General features: G+C 44.8%; 1 protein-coding gene across 1 annotated transcript in view; it reads left to right on the top strand.

Annotated features, from left to right (window-relative positions):
• The window catches only part of ADAMTS14 (ADAM metallopeptidase with thrombospondin type 1 motif 14), a 654,816-nt gene that overhangs the window by 86,771 nt on the left and 547,466 nt on the right, over positions 1-20,579 (top strand). The gene's annotated exons all lie outside the window — the stretch shown is intronic.

Below are 20,579 nucleotides of genomic sequence, written 5' to 3'. Positions count from 1 at the left end.
GGTGGGTTGGATCTAAAAAGATCAGGGAAAAAGAGGCTGTGGAGAGAGAAGACACAGGAAGCATGTAAGGAATTGGGGAGAGGCAGAAGGGTTAGGTGAAGCGCAGGAGCGGTGGGGGGCTGAAGGGGTCTAGGAGTGGTGGAAAGAGGGCAAAGAGGCACTGAAACCAAGGGGAAACAGGTCAAGTTTGAAATAGCAAAGCCAGAGATAGGTTTCGCACAAGAGCAGAAAGATGGTAAACATAGGTTGAGGAGTGTGAACATAGAAGACGCACAAGTGGAAGCTTGAGAGAGGCAGAAAAACTAGGCTAAAAAGTGATAAAAATTAAACAGCATGTACAAAGAGTGAAACATGAGAAAAGCAGAAGAAAAGCTAAAAAATGATAACAAGAGCGGGAACGTCTGAAGAAAGCATGCAGAGAGGCAAGGAAAGAGAGAGAGAGAGAGAGAGAGAGAGAGAGCGCTCAAAGCAGGGTGGACACATAAGAGAGTCTAAGGAGGGCCATAGCACTGGAGAGTGAAAGTAATGAGGCGGCAGCCTCAATGTGCATGTCCAGGTCCGAAGGGCCTAGAGTGGTCAGAGAACAAGTCCCATGTAAGTGGTGGGAGTTAGGCCTAGACCTCAGGTCCAGATTGCATGGAATGTGGTCCTTGAAACGATCCTTATCAGATTTCTGCATATCATTCCTCTGCTTTCATTAATGGAACATTGGAAGGTCCTCCCTCTGTGTACTCAATGCAGTTGGTACTTTCTCAAAGAAACTACAATCCTGTTCCTCACCTATTGCATTCGGAGGGCTGGAGTAGGCGAAGCAATGCTCCATTTCCCTGGATGAGAATGCCACTAAAGGCCCTTCCTCTTTCCCATCCCTGTTCTGTTGCTGGATAATGGACTCCAGTAACCAAAGGAAACTGCAATAGTCTTCATCAAACAAGGGCTGCAGTCAAGTGATGGCACCCATAGGTAGAATCATTGTAGAACTGAAGATTGGGACGTATCCTCTGATCTTAATAATGAATATCTCAACAATCCATCAGTAAAGTGTCTCAAATTCTCTCACCCGTAGAGGGGCCTGAGAATACCATATTCAAAAGATTAATACTTGTTGCATTTATCCAGTTACTCCATCTTAATTCAGTATTTGGTTGCTCTTATTTACTGTAAGATAACATCTTTATGTCTTATGGTATTTGTTTATTGCTAAACGCTACAGGTGCAACGCAGCCTGATATCTGCATTTGCCCCCTCAACTCTAGTTTAATGTTTTTTTTCATGAAAGTGCTGATATTCAAAACTTTAAAACGTTCTACATTACCCTTGCCCTTCTCATCTCGGAATATGATATTGGTCTGCTCAAGGGTCCTCTTAAATCTTTGTGTGGGCTCGCCTTTACCTGCCTCTCCACTTGTACTGCTCTCTAGATCCATTCTAATACCACCGCTCTATTGAATAACTGTTCCTGTTATGCACCTTTTACCTGTCCAAGGTCCTATTATATATGTACATGCTGCTTACCATTGTAGCAACGCCCAAGCGTTTCAGATTCAAGCTTTTCATTTGATTGGTTTTTTTTTATTTGAGCTCAAAATAACAGTTTTTAATGTGTGCCACTGTACATTAGCCAGGAGTTCCTTGATATACATTGAGCTGCATTCTTGTATTATTTGTATTATTATTTTAAGCACTTTAGATTAAAGGACTCAATTAAGATTACTAATCGCTGTTAATAAGGTTCTTGGGTTAAAGCACCCCCTACAATATTCTGTGGAAAATCTTCAGGAAACTCATTTAAGTCTTAAAAGGACCTCACAAGTCTTTCTTCTATTTCAGGTAGAAAGAACACATTCCATTGAGTGGAAAATAATAACACATGGTATTTTCAGTGCTACAGTATTGCAAATTATGTATTTACCTGTAAAATAGCTTCGAGAAATCCTGTAATGCAAACTGCAAAGGCATCAAAGGGTCAGTTAATTACCCTCTCTAAGAATTACCAATGCTGCGGGCATCTGCGGCTCAGGGCGGATAACTCCGGTGGTATGTGGAAATTTATTATGTTCTCTTCCAAGAAACCTCTTCCACGATTTATCTTTGAAGTATTTTTTATTTGGAAAAGTTCGGTGCATCACCAACGCGAGCACCTCAGGTCTTACTTAACCCTCCATCTCCAGTCTCCAACTGAACTCTCCTACATTCTTTTACAGAGCACGACAAGTTACAATTTCAGCAGAAACAACAACATTTTACCCGCAACAATTGTTTCTTTATTACAAGTTTTTGGGGAACTGTCATTCACACAGATTCCTGCATATTTTCCGGGTGTTTCACAAAGACACTTCGGATGCTTCACGCAGATAAATTATCCTGGTGAAAAACACCAGATGAATGATTTTTCTACTGGATGAGGCCAGTAACGCCTATTTATGGTCCACGTTCCAGTGATAACGAGGACCTATGTCTTCTGACGAGAGAACGACGTTTGTTAATGGTCCATTTGACTTTGATTTGCTCCCAAAAAGGCAACTGCTATGCAAGGAGGTGCAGAGAGGGATGTGCAAATATTGGCAAAGAGGAGAGTTGCATGGTCCGGCTGCTTTTAAGAACAAAGTACTGATTTTTCTACCTATCCATTGTCACACTATAGTCTTGAACAAAATCAGCCTGTGCCACAAAGTTAAGTCACAAGTAAGCATGGATCAAGTCTGAGACTTTACTATGATGACCGGAGAAAGATGGAATCAGGTTTATTTGCAGAGATATACCCCGGTGAAATTACCCTAGCATGCAGATTTTAAATTCATAGGTCGCACCTACAACAGAAATTGTGAACATTTCACAATGGGGCTAGTAAAATCCAATACATAATGGTGAACATCCAAATGCTGTAGCTTTGGGGGTATCTCTCACACACACATTTGCAGTACTTTGCCCAAGCCTACCTCCACTTTTAAACTGACAGATTATTGATGCAGTTGCCAGTTTAGCGTTAGGTATGACGATGTGCAGCAGAATTCCACTACTTTCACAGGAGATGGGGAAAGGAAAGTCTTTTCATAGAAACTCATTACCCAATAAGAGTTAAGTCATAAAGCTCACACGCCATAATTCTTTTAAAGACATTATTTATTGATTCGTCAAAAAGGAACAACAACAGTTACATAAACAATAGCCATCCCCAACCATGTCTCAGAGTTACAGGCTGTAAGATTTGCGGCAAACAATATAGCAGCAGGATTACATCCAAACTGGACTCCTCCTCAACCATGACATTATTCATCCATCATCTGGATCAATGGATTGTCCATCCTCCATTGAGGAATGCACTTGAGTGCCCTCAGGGTCTACAAATTTGGCCAGGAGTTCCACCCACAGCCCCAGGTCATCCTCCACCTTACCATAATGTCTGCATTGCTTCAGTTGCACGTCCTCAGCCACCACCCACACAACTACATCTGCCACCAATTGCTCCAAACTATGACCAGTCTGACCCATCCAGGTAAATGCTACCCGTTGTTAAGCCAGTAGCAATAATAAATGCGAACACTTAAACTCCATTTTACGGCCTTTCTGCTGATGGATGTCACCCAGTAGACAAAAGCAAGGGTCTTCCGTGACAGGCATCCGCACCGCGGTTTTTACACACTTCACCACAGCCAGCCAGAACGCATGTACTTCCGGGCAGTTCCAATTCAAATGTAGAAAAGAGGACCCCCGGAACTCCATCAGGAACAACTAAGCAGCTTACTGAGGTCCATTTGATGTAAAAGCACTGGTGTCACATACGTGAGGTGCAGAAAATGAAAGTGTTTATGTTTAAATTTAGTATTGCAGGATATAGACTGCACCAATGCACATATTACCCCACTGCTCACCATCAAGCTGTATCTCAGATGACCAGCCTTGCCGCCTGGGTGAGGAATGGGACGTGGAGTCCGCTGTCATACCTCTGTATAAATTGGAGACCAAATGGCACCCCTCCCCTCCAATTCTGACAGTCTCTGGAAAGTAAGGCGACGTGCATGGAACTGCAGAGAGGGTGGCCCATATATCCCTAACTATGGCTGCTATACTTACATGTTGTAAAAATTTCCCAATTCCTACCCTTAAGCATTCCCATGACGTTAAAACATAAGAAACTTCTTGCTTGAATATAAGTCTCCCAGTGTCCCGAACTGCCCTCTCCTCTCCCCCACCCCCCACCAGGCAAACACATCCACAGACTCATCTAGGACCCAGAATGCTGGTAAATCCACCAAAAATTAAATTGCGGGCAAAAGAAGCCTCCTCAGCACCACCTTAACAGTACATTCCCACAAAGAGGTCATGTGTCTAATAAGCTGCATACTGACCCCTCCCTCCCCCCACTATCAGAAGCTGCAGGAGAGACGATCCCCTCACTTCGTCCTGCAAGAACAATTTCTCACAGTTACACCTTCTGTAAGCCAATACGCAGCGTGCTGAATCTGGGAGTCCAAGTAGCATAACTCCAGATTGGCGTCCACCAGTCCCCCTCCTCCAACTATTGGAACAGAAAGTCCCTTGACACAAATTCTTCCCCAAAGCTCATCATCAAGATGTATCCCAGATGGCCATCCTTGCCGCCCGGGCAGGGAATGGAACGTGGACTCAGTCCACCATCTGGCCTCTGTATAAATGGGAGACCAAATGGCAGCCCCCTCCCAATTCTGACAGTCCCTGGAAAGTAAGTGACATTCGCCCAAACACTCCCTGCTGTTCTTCCTGGTTCCACCAATCAAGGTCGGTGCACTGCACCTACCCCCAGCCCATATCACTGTAGTAATGAAGGAGTGCAATCTCTGAAACACTGCACGGGGAAGAGTTTCAAACGTTTGTTGCATAGAGTACTGGTAACTGCAGAAACACCATCTTGGGAATGACCACTCAGCCCAGGAGGTATAGAAGAAGGGAATTCCAGAATGGGACAGAGAAACTCAGGCTCCAGTGGCCATCCCAATATTATACTGCATGCATTTCTGTTGCATATGTGCCACCATAACCCCTAGGTATTAGAACTGATCACTCTCCCAAAGCAGGGGCAAATGTGGCAATATGTCTGGCGCATGGGCAATCAAAGTCCCCAAAGTAAACACTAGTGATTTCCTGTGATTAATCCTGAGACCCGATAACTCCCCAAAAACACCCAGATGGTGAAATAAGAGGGGAAGGGGCCGCCGAGGGGCTGAAACATAAAAAAAGGTGCTGTCTGCATGGGATGATTAACTGTACCCACTCTGATCTCCCATCCAGATATGACCTGTCGGATTTGGATGTCTGGGGCTCCAGAGCTAAAGCAACAAAAAGAGGTGACAATGGACAACTTTGACGAGTACCCCCGCCTGCCACCCATGGATCTGAGCATAAACCACCCACTTGTACCCTAGCAGTGGGACCTGTATATCAAAGATGCACCCAACTGCAGAAGTGCACATGAAAACCCATTGCTACCAACACCTTCATATGGTTGTGCTGTGTTGAAAGCTTTCGCAATATCAGTGGAGACAACTGCCAGTTCCTCATCTCTACTTTCCACCTCATGAAGTACCTACGTTAGCTGCCATAAGTTCATAGTGGTGCTATGCCTGGGAATGAAACGGCATTGGTCTTCATGAATCAACTGTGAAATCAGCAGGCACAACTGGAGGGTCAGTGCCTTGCAAAGTACCTTCCTATCTGTGTTGATCATTGTAAGTGATCGATAGGCGGACAGTTCTGATGCATCAGAACCAGGCTTTAAGATCGTAGAGATTCAGCTGTTCCGCATGGATGGGGGGAGCACCCCAGGTTCCCTGGCCTCCAAGTATACCTTCAACAGTCAATGTGTAAGACTAGGGTTAAAAGTGTGATAACATCTGGTGGAGAAACCATCTCTGTCCAGAGCCTTCTGCCTGAGCAGGTGGGCAAGCACTGTCTGGATTTCTTCCAGGGTGAGATCTGCATCCAGATCTCCCACTCCATCAATTACAGTGTGTCCACAGTTTCAGGCTTCTGGTGGGTCTCTGTGGGCCGATGATAACATGTGTTAGATACTAGACCTTATAGTACTGCTTGGCATGCAGCATTATCTAGAGGCAGTGTTGTGTCATAGTGGTTGTAGTCTGTAGGTCTATTTCTCATGCTGGTGGCCATTATGACCACAATCCCCGGAGGGCGTCCAAAGAGTCCCTGTAACATAGGGGTGCTGAGTGTCAGTTGGGGATCATGTGCCTAGCAAAGGACTGACAATAGAGGGTTGTGTGGGAAGATCAAGCCAGTGTCTAAAGGATGGTGAGTGAACCCCAGGAGATTGCTTTTGCTGCCCCATCCTTGCAACCCAACACTAAAACTGATTGCTGACATACATTTGGAAATTTTCTCTGTCTCTCTCTTTAGACATGTTTAGTTGATGACTGAACAGCAATACTAATACATAGCAAATTGTAAGAGTCACTTGGCTAAATACTTCAGATTCTAAAGGATACATGTATGCACCTACAGGGCTCCTTGCAGTAGCCTCATGACTTAACCCTGATCAAGATGACTGAACCATTATGGATCGACAGGAGCCTTTAGAAATGAGAACTACCCTTCAGCTCAGGGATTTCAATTGAGAAAAAACAACTCTTATTTGTGGTAATATGTCTATGTAGAATTCTGCCAAAGCATCTCAAACCTGGGCTAAATTACTTATTGCAAGTGCCCTGTAAATAGTTTTGCCAATGCATCACAATTTTGGCCTGTAGGAAGGTGTTGGCACGTGCCTTTAACTGTGAGGACACAACTTCACTGGCATGTGTATTCTGCTTCTTTAACACAACAAATCTCCATCAATACATTCTGTCCTGATTTGAGAACCAAAGATAGTGCAACACTGGTGTCACACACACACACCTTTGAAAAGGAACCTGAATGCTGGTACAGTACTGCTTTCTAAAACAAATCCTGAGTAGACTGGTTAGAACCCTTCAAACCTCCTAAAGAATGTTCAAGGTCACTTGCTCACAGTGATTCAGGGTATTCTTTAAAGTTTGTTTGAGGGAGCGTATTATTTTTTGTGGCTACCCTCTGCCCAATAAAAAGGAAAAGCGGAAATAAGCTATTTTAAAAATGTAATTTCCAAATTCTATGCATGGAGGTTCCTCAAAATTGTTCATCTCTGAGAATGCAAGGTTAAGAAAATCTGCTCTTCTTCATAAATATATTTGGATATTATAGCCATGCACATACAAGTTCTGAATGTCGTAGGACTCTTACCTTTGAGTTCGTCTGAATAAATTGCCATAAATCCATGCAACACGTATCTATACAATGACCCAGAGGACACTGACATCTTCCTTCGGAGAAAAAGACAATGGCCCATATTTATTCGCTGTTTGCGCAGGATTTGCGTCATTTATTTTGGTGCAAATTCGGCACAAACTTAACTCCATATTTATACTTTGGCGCTAGACCCATCTAGGGCCAAAGTTATGGAGTTTGAGTCATTTTTTGTATGTGAAAACCTACCTTGTGCTAATGCCATTCAAGGTAGGTGTTCCCGTGCAATAAATGACTCTAAGGCATGTGCGCCTTATTTATCCTCTGGCATCAAAATGATGCACAGGAGGAGGCGGGCCTTAAAACATGCCGGATTTGCGCTGTTTTTTAACGCCTGTGTAAGGGCAGGCGTTAAGGGACCTGTGGTCTCATTTCCATGGTGGGAGACCATGGAAGCAGTCCACAGGTGCCCTTCCCTTCACCTAGGGACACCCCATGCCACCCTCGCTCACCCCTGGAAGCACCCATGGATAGGGTGACCCATCCATGGTGAGTGCAGGTAAGTGCAGGTAAGTATAATTTTATTTTTTTATTGAGTGGCACAGGGGGGCCTAACTTGGGGCTCCCTACATGCCACTGTGCCCAATTGCCATGCCCAGGGGACAGAAGTTCCCCTAGCACGGCCATTGGGCAGGGGGCATGACTCCTGTCTTTGCTAAGACAGGAGTCATTTCCATGGGGGATGTGCGTCAAAAAATGGCGCTAGTCAGGTTAGAACCAATATTTTTTACTGTAACCTGACTTGCACCATTTTTGGGTGCACAACCTCCAATCTTCCCTTTGCCTCCGCTGCCCGGTTACCATCATTTATTTTGACGCTAACCAGGCCGCAGCGCCGGCTAATGTCATTCCATAAATAAGGCGCCCGGCTGGCGGATTGGAATGGCGTTAGCCGGCGGTAAACTTTTTGACGCAAATCTGCACTGGCGCTGATTTGCGTCAGAAAGTATAAATATGCGCCAATGTGTCTTTCTTTGTTAAATATCCCTGCTTCTCAAAGTTTAAGCTCCAAGGATCCATATAGATAACATTTATGCCTAGGTGGGAACAATGCTTTTCACTTCATTTTCATGCATGTATTTTGAACATATTCTTATAAATAAGATTTAAATATTTTAATGTAGTGTAGCTGGTTTGATTGCTTGTATTGTTGTTTAATAGAACTTCCAAAAAAGTCTTCTTGTATTTGGTGGCAAGACATAACATTAACTAAAAATTCTTGCATGTGCTGTGAAATCAGAGAAGATTCATAAATCGTAGGCCAGTTGAAAACACCTGCCACACATCCATTTCCTGTATGACTTAAGATTACATGTAGTGCTTAATTTCTAAAAAAATAAAATATATTTCTTAGGAATCCAAAATCAGTGCTGCAGAATGCTTAAAAAAAAATATATGTTTAGGTCTCATGCCACATAATGCAGGATTCCTCCACCACCCCCCACTTCCTTCTTGGTTCTGTCACTCTTGCAGGATGTTTTTGATCCTTGTTTTCACCCTTTTCTGAATCTCTCTCTTGCTGTGATTCAAAGTGTGGAGATAAAAATAATAATTTCCATAACCTTGAAATGGACACTAGTGCCCACAACCTGCAAACACTTGCACAAATTAAGCATGGATATCATGGCAACAAGAAATTCTTCTATTGATATTATGAAGCTCTCTTTTATACTGTACACTGGTAGAAGACATACAAAGCATTTTCAGTATGAAAGTAAGACTATGTTTTGGCTCTTTAGCTTTTATGCTTTTATAGGGCAAAGCCCCATTTTAGGGCAATGAAATTCATTTTCAAATGTATTTAGTAGGTAAGTATAAGTAGGTATAAAATTATATCTATTGATTTACCTCAGGATCTTCCACAAGTAAAAAAACTGCAAAAACACAGCGACTACTATAACGCTGCATACATTCGTATAACTGACGTGTGTGTCATTCCTACAAATAATTAACTTTTCAAGCTTGTAGACTGGAAGACAGCTCTAAATGTAGAATCCCTGGTTAGTTTTTATACTGCTTTTTTGGCAACTCTATTACACTCAGATGTAAGTATTTATTAAGTGTAGAAGAGAAGAATAAATTATTGCTTCCCTGGGTTAAACAGAGCCACCTCGCAATATATTCTTTAATAAACATAGCATCCAGCAGGCATTTAAAATCAAGAGCTGTCTCTGTGCAATTGATTTATAAGCTTGTTGTGATAAATGTTTCTAAATCAAATTCTTCCACTTACAAATAATTTGTTGATTTGTTCTGAGGCTCGCTGTTGAATGAATCTCATAATAAAACAATTATTGATTAGTACTTCGGCTAGTTTTAAAAATATTAGAAAATATAGCAGATTGATTCTTTATGAAAACTGAAAAGCAATTTGGAATGTTTTTCAGATGATTAAACCATGTACATGGACTAAGAGCTGTAGTTCCTCTGGGTCCAGTTCACATAGCATTCGTGCATGAATAGATGGGACTTTTACAGTAGATCAGTTTATGTCAGCAGTAACTCAAAAGAAGTTCATCAATACCCAGAGAAAAGTAGGTGTGAAACACTGCCCTGGCATCCTGTTACGTCATTTATAGTTAACTATCCACAAATAGTCAAAACAATGATGTAAGCATGTTACTCTTGTTCCTACAATTGCTTCTTTTTTCAGCAATTACACTTTAGTGATCAGCCACATTATAAACTGGCTTTCCGACAAATAGGAAATTTCACAACAACACAGAATATCCATTTACTTAAACTTAAAAGTAGTTCAGAATTGTCAATTGTTGAAGTTACTTTATGTCACTCAATTTGATCAGAAAAGACTACATCTATTTACCAGCGACACTAACTTTCAAATCAATGTCATGATAAAATGTAATAAGATGTATCTATCTCCACTATTTGAAACTGTGACAATTGAAAAACTAGAAAGGTGTTCTTAAAGTTATTAAGAACAGAATACATGCAGAAAATGATTACCTTTCTGTGGTGTATTGAAAATATCATATAGTTGGTGAAAAAAGATTCCGGTAAACCTAATTATATCAAATTGAAATAATGTAGTGTGAAAAAAATGGTTTTGAAATTTAGGCTTTAGAAATTAGGATGTTTCTCAAATAACCTCTCAAAATGCTAGAGTAATCGTTCTATGTTTCACTTAAAAGAAGTGTTTAGTTTTGCTGTTTAGGAAAGTGCATGTGTGAACCAAAGATTAACAGGCTGAAAAACCCTAATTTACCCAGTTTACAACAGATAATATACACAATCAAGTTATGATAATATGCAGTAATTGTGTAACATATGAGAAATTCTGTGATGTCTTGCCAGAGGTGCAACACATGTGACAATATGCACAGGCATCTATTTTTAACTGCAAAGTACATCTGTACTGGGAACTGTATCATGAAATTCAACGGCTGTGGGGCTAGCTAGCTATCCTCCCCCCCCCCCCACCAGAGGGCCTCTAGAGAACTACAGGACCAAAACATGTGTAAACAGTTTGCTTCAAGACCACACTTTCCAGGGCCTAAAGGGAACGTTTTAATTAGAGCCCATGGCCTTAAATTTAACATTAAACTATTAAAAACCACCATGCGTTGGAAATCTGCACCAAAACAAATATGACTCAGATCAAAATGCCATTTCCAGAGTAGATCGTCTAAAAAATCACTGTGTGTGGCTCCCCTTAAGAAACTCCTGGTACCAAAACTGAAGGAGAGGTTAACTCTGTCTTCCCTAAATAGATTCTTTACCATCTTCCTAGAGGCACCAACGTTCTCCTCAACAATGTTAGCAGGAACTGTCTTTTTTAAAAACCTTTATTTAAATGTTTTCAATTTCACAATGTAACAAAGAAAACAAAAGGTGCATGTTATCTACCACGTGCCCCGTGTGCATTTACATTTCTCGCTGCAAGCTGACAGCCAAGATACATGATACATTTTGAACCAAGTCAACAAGTGATTCTAGAGTGTATACGTCATAACAACTACTGGTCTCCAAAGAGCTATAACCTGCTTTACACCCAGGGCACCTACTTTTCAGCTTCCTCCAGCTCCGAATCGTATCCTGTCCTCCATGGTTGTTAAAGCTATCTAGCAGTGATTCCTAAGTGTTGCCATCCTTCAGCACTTTCTCATATGATCGAGACAGTTGCATATGTTGCTCCTCCCCTAGCCCCCATGCAGGTACATCCTTGACCGCTTGTGTTAATTGCGGCGTGCAAGCACCCAGCCAACCAGTAGCGATCTGCCTCTTTGTCAATAGGAGTGTACTTTGCAAACACCTATAGGGCATCTTCCGCCCTTAGGGCCTCTTCACTATCCCCAGTAAACATGTCCCAATGGTGAATGGGACTGCAATCCTCATAACAGTCTACCCCCTCTGTACCACCTCTCTCCAGAACTCAAGGACCTCATCTCATAGCCAGGCAAGATGCAAAAAGGAGGCACCCTCCTCCCCACAGTGGGCACACTTTGCCTCCCCTGGTGTGGTCAAACTTATTCAGGACATGGGGCGTCACATTCATCCGATGGAGGTAATTAAAATGTCAAAGTTTGAACCTGTTATTACTGGAGACCATGAGGACCAATAAACATGCATGATTCAAGTCTATGGGGGTCATTCTGATCCCGGCGGTCAGAGACCGCCGGGGCCACGGTCAGCGGGAGCACTGCCGACAGGCCGGCGGTGCCCCGCAGGGCATTCTGACCGCGGCGGTTCGGCCGCGGTCAGATGCGGGAAACCGGCGGTCTCCCGCCGGTTTCCCGCCGTTTTCCCGCTGCCCTGCAGAATCCTCCATGGCGGCGGAGCGCGCTCCGCCGCCATGGGGATTCTGACACCCCCTACCGCCATCCTGTTCCTGGCGGGTCTCCCGCCAGGAACAGGATGGCGGTAGGGGGTGCCGCGGGGCCCCTGGGGGCCCCTGCAGTGCCCATGCCAATGGCATGGTCACTGCAGGGGCCCCCGTAAGAGGGCCCCACAAAGTATTTCAGTGTCTGCGATGCAGACACTGAAATACGCGACGGGTGCCACTGCACCCGTCGCACCCCTGCAACTCCGCCGGCTCCATTCGGATCCGGCATCCTAGTTGCAGGGGCATTTCCGCTGGGTCGGCGGGCGCTCTTTTGGAGAGCGCCCGCCGGCCCTGCGGAAATGTATGAATGGCCGCCGCGGTCTTTTGACCGTGGTGCGGTCATTTGTCGGCGGGACCTTGGCGGGCGGCCTCGGCCGCCCGCCAAGGTCTGAATCAGGCCCTATGTCTGGAAAGGGTCCTCTATCTCTGCCTCCCACGCCGGACATTCTCTGGAAGGTGAATTCATCATGTCTCCCCTGAGCGTCTTGTAAAAATGAGTGTTCACATGCCTTCCTTTCCCCTATCTAAGCAAGCCTCTCAACACCGGAGATGGCGGTGGCGCCACCAGGAAGTCATGCCACACCTCCCTGGCAGTGCTCTCTAACTTGGCTTAGTACGACAAGTATCCCGTCCCCAAATAGAAGGCCACCTGCACATCCTGTAAAGGGATTAAGACCTCCCCTGAGTAGAGGTCCCAAGCCTGACGGCATCCCCCAACTCTCCAACTATCCATGGAGATATCAGTGTCTATCTGGCAAAATGGTCCAATGTCCCATAATCCTAACTCTCTGTCAAACGGAGCCCTACAGAGTAATTTTTATCACTGTCTCCCATATTGAGGCTGTATGGGGCACCAAGAACATGACCCTGTGGGGTGTCCAAGCATCCCCACTTCATCAACAAGCATGCAAGCGAATCTCCTCCCAATATTTCCCACAGGAGTCTTTTCTCCCAGTTATCTGATTGAGCCAGTTATCGGGCCATGTGCTGCAGATGTGCTGCATAGTAATAGCGCTGCAAATGTTGGAGAGCTAACCTCCATATTCCGTTTCTCACTTAAGTACCAACAAGGCAACCCTGCTCCACTTTCCCTTCCACACCAAAGACAGCAACAAGCTTTTCAAGCCATGGCAAACAACAGCAACGAGAAGGGAAATAACCGCTGGGTGCACCTCTCGACTACCCAGCTCTCAGACAGTGTGCCCATTACCCTTAGGCAGACCCTAGGGCCCATGTTTAGAAGTTTCACCCACTTCTGGAAAGCAGTCTAAAAACCCATCCCGCCCCCACCTCCATCACCCATTGGCAATCTATGGTATCAATGCCTTTTCCAAGTTGATTGACACTAATGTCAGATCACAGTTTGCTCCCCTGCGGTCTTGTGTTGAATACATAAGTCAGTCTTCGAAAATTAAAGGCATTACTGCACACAGGTACAAAACTGCATGGATCCTTGTGTACCAGTTCCCATATACCCTCCCGCAGGCCTGGATGCCAATAGTTTACAAAGTATCTTGACATCAGAGTTTATCATGGTAAGGGATCTATAGTAGGATGTGTCCTCAGCATTCCCATCTGGTTTCAAAATAGGACAGATAATGCCTTTGCGTATAGTATGGGGAAGGACTCCTGAATCTCAGGCCTCCTGATAGAACTCAAAAGTCACTCAGATAGCCGTGCAGAGTATGTTTGGAAAAACTCCCCAGGAACCAGTCCCCACCAGGGGCCTTCAGTTTATTAAGAGCCTTTAGTGCCAACCTCAGTCCCTCTAATGTGATGTTCTTGTCCAGCTTCTGTGCCACTTCGACAGACAGGCGTGGCAATTCTACCCCTCAAGAAATGCCTGTAGCATGCCCTCTCGACTGACCTCCCCAGCTCAAAAAATGTCACAAAAGTACGCCCCCAGAATATCCAGGATTTCCCGACGACCCATCACCAACCTCCCTCCTTTGACCACGGCCCGTGCCTCCAGGATTCAACTCTTGGATGTCATGGTAGTCACCTGTTTCTTCAAGGTGGCCATCTCCACCTTAAGTTTATCAATTAACCCATCTGCTGCATTCACCTTACCAGACACTTTACACAAGTCCACCAAAGGAGATTAGCCTCAATGGAGACAGTTTCAATCTTCCACTCCAATGCCAATTGTGGCCCCTGGATTGCTGTCAGGATGTCTGCACAGAATGGCTCCCCTGAGGGGGGTTCTGGTGCAGGATGAGTGCAGGAGCCACCCTGATGAGTCTGTCTCTGTGACAGTAGGGTCTGGGTAGTGTAGTGCTACATCCCTGTGTTTCTAGAGTGGTGCAGTGCGGTGCTGCCAATTTTGTTGCAGCACAGCGCTACGCCACTTTCCCTTAAATCTTGCCCCAAGAGGGGGTTCATTTGTGCCTGTGGGCTGATGAGGACCTTTGTTTTGTACTAGTATTTCGATTGCCATAGGTGAGTGCCTTAACATTTGTATATCAGGTGCAACTGTAAAACCACTGGATGTACCAGAGTACCATACAGAATGACAAGTGAGTGGGAAAGAGTAGGGAATGCCCTTTAGTTGCAGTTATTAGTGTTGTCGACTATCCTTATTTCCTTATTTAGCTCATGTCTCTTGTAGTCGGATCTGTTCTAACATCGCGTCCACCCCATAGCAAATGGTCAATTGCGTAATCCCCTTTACTCTTCCCTGTGCATCGCTGTACTCTCCACCGACCCCTACGGCACATTTCCTCCTTCCACCATAGCACCAATGGGGGGGGCAATGATTCCCAGTGCCATGTTATCTGCCTTTTAGCCAGTAGTAGTGCCAAGTCTACAAAACAGGCATCTATATGGGCACCATCTTGGATAAAGCCCCAGTATGCAATGTTCTATTTATCTCAATATGAGTGTTCTATCAGTGATCTAAGTGAGTCTCTAACCCCTTCCCAGTAGAGCATCATCTGACGACATGCCTAAATAATGTGTGGTATATCTGCATCTTCTGTGTGCCATCTGGGACCAGTGGATGGCACCATCAGAAAGAGTGTGTGGATCTTGGAGGGTGTCAAACAGGCTCTATAAAAAAATCATAAATTAAATTAACTTAAATTGTGAATTACAGGGTATGTGAGAGGCATATTCTAGGAGGAATCACCATTCTTTGTCATGAAGTGCGTGGGCAGTTTCTGCCTCCAATGTGTCTTGTAATGGGGACAGTGATATCTGGATGTTTGGGCGTATGCATCTATTGAGCCACGTAACTAAATGGCTGCCCGTGCTCATCTCCTGTGCCGCTCGTACTAAAGCGTGGGTTTGGGATTCTTCCCCCGTCCATGTCCAGTGTGTCTTGATGTAACGCACTGTAGCAGCATGTGTGAGAAAGAGGGTTCCTGGAAGAGCATGCCTTTGGATAAGTTCTGCATGTGTGATTAGTGTCCTTCCTCAAATAAATCCCCCACTGTCAATATGCCCTGCTCTTCCCATTGTAAGAGTCTGACTGTCGACAGACCCTGTAGGTGTAGGGAGGCTGCATAATGGGATATTAGGAGCATATGGGTTAAATTTCATGTAAGACGAAGTGCCAAACATCAATATGCTAGGGCATTACTTAGTAACAATGGCAACCTTTGGGGATGGTATACCCTCCCACGTAGTAATAGAGAGTATAAGTAGCCATTACATTTCTGAGCGGGTGTATGGCCTATTTCGTGCAAGTTTATACTCGCTAATCAATACGAGAGCTATTGCAATTGCACTATTAAACCATAAACTCTATAATCCAGTGCATCCATCCCCCTTCATTAACTGGCAGCTGTAATTTCTGGAAGCTAATGCGGCCTGAGGCCCATATGAGGTCAGTTAAAAAAGATTTCAGTGTCTGAAAAACCATGGAAGGGACAATGATGGGAAGATTAACAAAATAATATAATAGCTGTGGGAGCAACACCATTTTCACCTTGGCCAGGCGGCCCGCCACCACTAGCGGTAGGTTATAGAGAATTTCACCTGGGATCGGAGAGGGGATATCACCTGTAAGAGGTTCCCATAAAGTAAGTCATTATGGACCCGGTAAATTTGAATGTCTACTTATCGAAAAGTGTGTTGGACCACTGGGATTTGTTCTTAGCGGGATTAAGCCAGAGGTAGGATGTCCCAAGAGGAGATTGCTTTTGGTTTGGCATGATTGACCCGCAAGCCTACATCTCTAAATAAATGGAGTGTTTTGGCTACAGGAGTCAGGGCCATTGTCATATCATATAAGCATATAACCTGCATATAAGGAGACTGTATGGGCTTGGTGTTCACCTGGTATGTTCCATCCCGCCCGTCCTGGTGCAGTCTTTGTGTGAGTGGTTCCATTGCCAGGAGAAACAGTAGTGGGGACAGTGGACAACCTTGTTGTGTGATACAGGATATCGGGTATTCAGAACAAATATATGTCCCCATTCAAGCTCTAGCTGTTGGGTGTGCGGAAAGAATCTTGACCTAGTTTATAAAGGCTGGCGGGAAATTAATATTTTATAATACCAGAAATAAGTAACCACTCTCTAGGGAGTCGAACGCCTGTTGTAAGTGAAATACAGCACACTCTGGGGTACGGGTTGTTGGAGACTTACATTATTTGATAAAGGTGCTTAATATCTAGTGAGGTGCTCCTTTGGGGGACAAAGCCACATTGGTCAATGCTGATAAACTGCAGAAGCAAGGGGAGCAATCTGTGTGATAACACCTTGCTAAGAATTTTATAATCAGTGGTTAAAAGGGGCAGGGTTCTATCAGAGGAGAGGTCCTCACGGTCCCTACCTGGTTTCAAAAGCGAGGTGCAAGGGTCTGGCTAGTCATGGAAGGTGATCTACCCCCCTGTAGTATGGTGCTATATAGCTTTACCAGTCAGGGGACTAAGCGTGTAGCAAACGCTGAGTAGAATTCTATAGGCAGCCCATCTACTCCCAGTGTCTTGTTGTACACCATTTCCTTAAGTGAAATGCGTATTTCCTCTGTTGTAATTAGTGCCACTAGCATTGTGTTCTCATCTTGGGAGATCCGCCGAAGTCTTAAATTATCGAAGAGCCTATGTTGAAGTGTTGGGGACGGTGCTGGGCCTCCTTAATATAGAGTGGCACAATATGTTTGAAAAGTAGTGTTGATTTCTAATTGTGTGGTGCAGTGTGTTCCCATTTGTGAGGTGACACTCAGTATCAGGTTGGGAGATCTTAGGGGTTGAATCACGTGAGCAAATAAAGTACTGGCTCTGTCACCCTCTGCATGCATTCAATTAGTGTAGGTTGTATAGTCAAAGGCTCAATGTTGCTCTAGTTTTTCTGTGTGGTGTATTCTAGTCTCCTGTAGATTTGTCAAACGTGTGGGATCTGTAACTGCTTCCTGATCTAGGACCCCCATTCGGTCTTCAGTGCGGAGTAAATTTGTCAATACTTTGTGCTGTGTCTCTGAGCCTACTGCCAGGGCCACCCCTCTGACTATCACCTTGAATACCTCCCACTCAATTAGTGATGTCGAGGCCATGCCCTCATTGGTCGTAAAGTAACTATCTATAGCCTCCACTAGTTTTTCTCGGAATGCTGTGTCTTCTAGTAAGGCTGGCTGCATTTGCCATGTAGGGATGGGTCTGGGGGAATGGCCCATTCTAAAACCATCTCCAAGGGGTTGTGATCAGAGAATGCCTTACCCAGGAAGGTCATTTAATAGTCTCGTCAAGGGCATAGGGCATACTATATGGTCCAATTGGGCATGTAGGCTATGAGATGGGGTGAAAAAAGAATATTCTTACATGCCTGCATTGTGTGCCCTCCAGATATCCTCCAGGGACTGATGCACCAACCAATTTGCGAGGGCTTGGGCCTGTTCTACTGAATTAGTGTTGGGCAGTGGAAGGTGGGATCTGTCTAGTGAGACATCTAAGACAGCATTAAAGTTTCTACTTATAACCCAGGGTATGTGTGACCACTCAGCCAGAACCCCAGAAAGCCATTCCAGAAATGTATCTTGTTCTGTATTTGGGGCAAATACGCTGTCCAATACCACTGGGGTCCCATCTAGCAGCCACAGACAAAAATATAAAGTCTTTCGTGTTGATTTTGATTTTGGTTACTTGTACTTTAAAGGGAGCCCCAGCCCTGAGACATTTGGCAGCCCTTTGGGCGAATCCCAAGGGTGTCGTAGTGAACAGTTGCCCCCTCCACTTTGCCTATAGTTTAACTGCTTCAGAGGTATAGATGTGGGTCTCCTGCAAATATATTATAGATGTTTTCCATCTGTGTAGTTGTGTAGGTCCCTATGCCTCTAATGTGAGGAACCCAAACCCCTGATGTTCCAACTCAGTATAGTACAACGTTAGTAGAGGCTGCTGCCAGGAAGGGGTGGGGGCAGCGCACAGAGCAGGGGGTGCGGGGCAGCACGCCGAGCAGAGGGCGCAATAAAAAAACAAACTTGCCTGCCGCCTCCATGTTTCACCACTCCAGCCACATCTAGTCTTCTTTTTCCTTCCCCACCCAATCCAGACGCTTCTATCATGCTGTTACACAGCATGAGAGAAGCACCAAGATTGGCCTGAGTGGACAGAAATGCCACCCAGGGAGGGAGTGGGACACTGTGCTTTGTCTCCACCCAGTTTTACATCACAGCCGGGCGGAGAGTTCTACGTGTGCATGTCAGTTTGTCCGACCTTAGATAGCCGGACAAACTGACATGCACACCACCAGTCCTCCTCCACTTGTTGACGTGAAGAATGCTGGCCCTGCACCACCCTACGAAAGCAGAAAAATAAAGGGATAATAAAATACTTTTATTATCTCCTTAGTTTTCTGCTTTCACCAGCAGGGCGATGCTCCTCCACCATAGCAGAGGGGCTGCCCGTATATAACGTTGTGGTACTGAAACCATTTTTGTGTTGTGTTTGACATTCCTGCTATTAATTTCTGTTGTAATTTACAATATGTTATATTAGCACAAATTCATATCTGATGTGAATAAAAACAGTTCCCCAATTCTAGGTCCAACAAAAGACATCTGTTTGGGCCAAACCATAATAACAAACGTATAAAAATATGAGCTATTTTCAAGGGGGTGGGAGTAGTTGTGTAGTACCTTCCATGGGATGGTCTCACCAAGGATAGGGCCAACTCAACTGGGAAAGCTATTGTCCAGACACCGGGAAACCAATGTGTAGTCTCCCATAAGCCTGCTCTCCTAAAAATTACTCCTCATTAGCAATGGCTGTAAACATTGTTTAATCCACAGCTTTAGAGATAGGGGCCAATGAGTCCCAAAATGAGAGCATAGCCCTGCAGGACAGACACCGGCACATAGGGTCTAGATGAGAAGGAAAAGTGGTTGTGTGACAGGGCAGTACAATGAGGATAGACAGCATCTTGGAGGGACTATAGCTGGGTGTTCTAGCAAATAGTTATAATCATGGCTGGAGGGCAGGTCATATCAACATATCAGCTGTCTGCGGGCTGACAGTAGGGAAAATAGTCATACTGACATTCAAGTCTGTGTCCGAGTATGCTGATCTGAAGAAGCTCGATGGGGACCTGCATTTCTGTGCTCTCATAGATGCCACTGTAGCAATTACTGCAGCTCTGTCCTCCGAGGCCGTTGAGGTGTGGGGGCCATCTCCAATTACATGCCCCGGCCTCGTCTCCAAGGCGTCCCCTGGGCGTTCCTTCAGGTCTGATGTGATGGGGGGTGGCAGCCAGTCGCAGGGTATTGTCATTCTAGCCAATCCCAGGCAGTCTCTGGGGAATCCAAAAACAGAGCATGGACAGGATGTAGGAATTTTAGCCAACCTGGAAATAATAGTGCATAAGTGAGACCCTCCTTGGGAAGTTGATTCTTCACATATTTATAGGACGCTATTCGCTGTTACACTTCATGTGTGTAGTCAGGGAAAAGTGAGATTGTAGCGTTAACCATGAGAATGGGTGCTGCCTGTCTAGCCTGTTGTTAGAGGAGATCTTGGTCTCTGAAACTCTTTGCTACCATAGGGCGAGGTGTCGAGCACTGAGTGGCAATTTGTGGGCTCGTTCAACCACAAAATATGGGACAAACCCTGGGGCGCCGCAACACTTCAGAGCCATTTTTAAATAAATAACGTTGGGTTATTCCCTCTGTCCCCTTCCGGCATTCCCACGATTCGTATATTATTGTGGCATGATCTGCACTCTAAGTCTTCAGCTCATTCAAGTAATATCCTAATACGCCTTTGAATTTCTTGGATGGCAGCAGTGTTTGAAGTCTGTTGGGGGGCCTCTATGTGATTTTCCCTTCTGATGTTTGCACTCTGGCAGCGAGTTTGCGGTGGTCATCGTGCAGTATGTTTAGATCTGCATCCAGGGAATTAATACTGTGTTTAATGGCTGTTCTTGAGTCACGTATTTCTCGAGGATCAGATAAAGTTAATCTACTGGGTGAGATTGATCCATTGAGG

This window comes from Pleurodeles waltl, chromosome 6, assembly GCF_031143425.1.
Source record: "Pleurodeles waltl isolate 20211129_DDA chromosome 6, aPleWal1.hap1.20221129, whole genome shotgun sequence".
Lineage (NCBI taxonomy): Eukaryota > Metazoa > Chordata > Amphibia > Caudata > Salamandridae > Pleurodeles > Pleurodeles waltl.
Note: the sequence above shows the minus strand (reverse complement) of the source record. Positions and strands in the feature narration are given on the sequence as shown.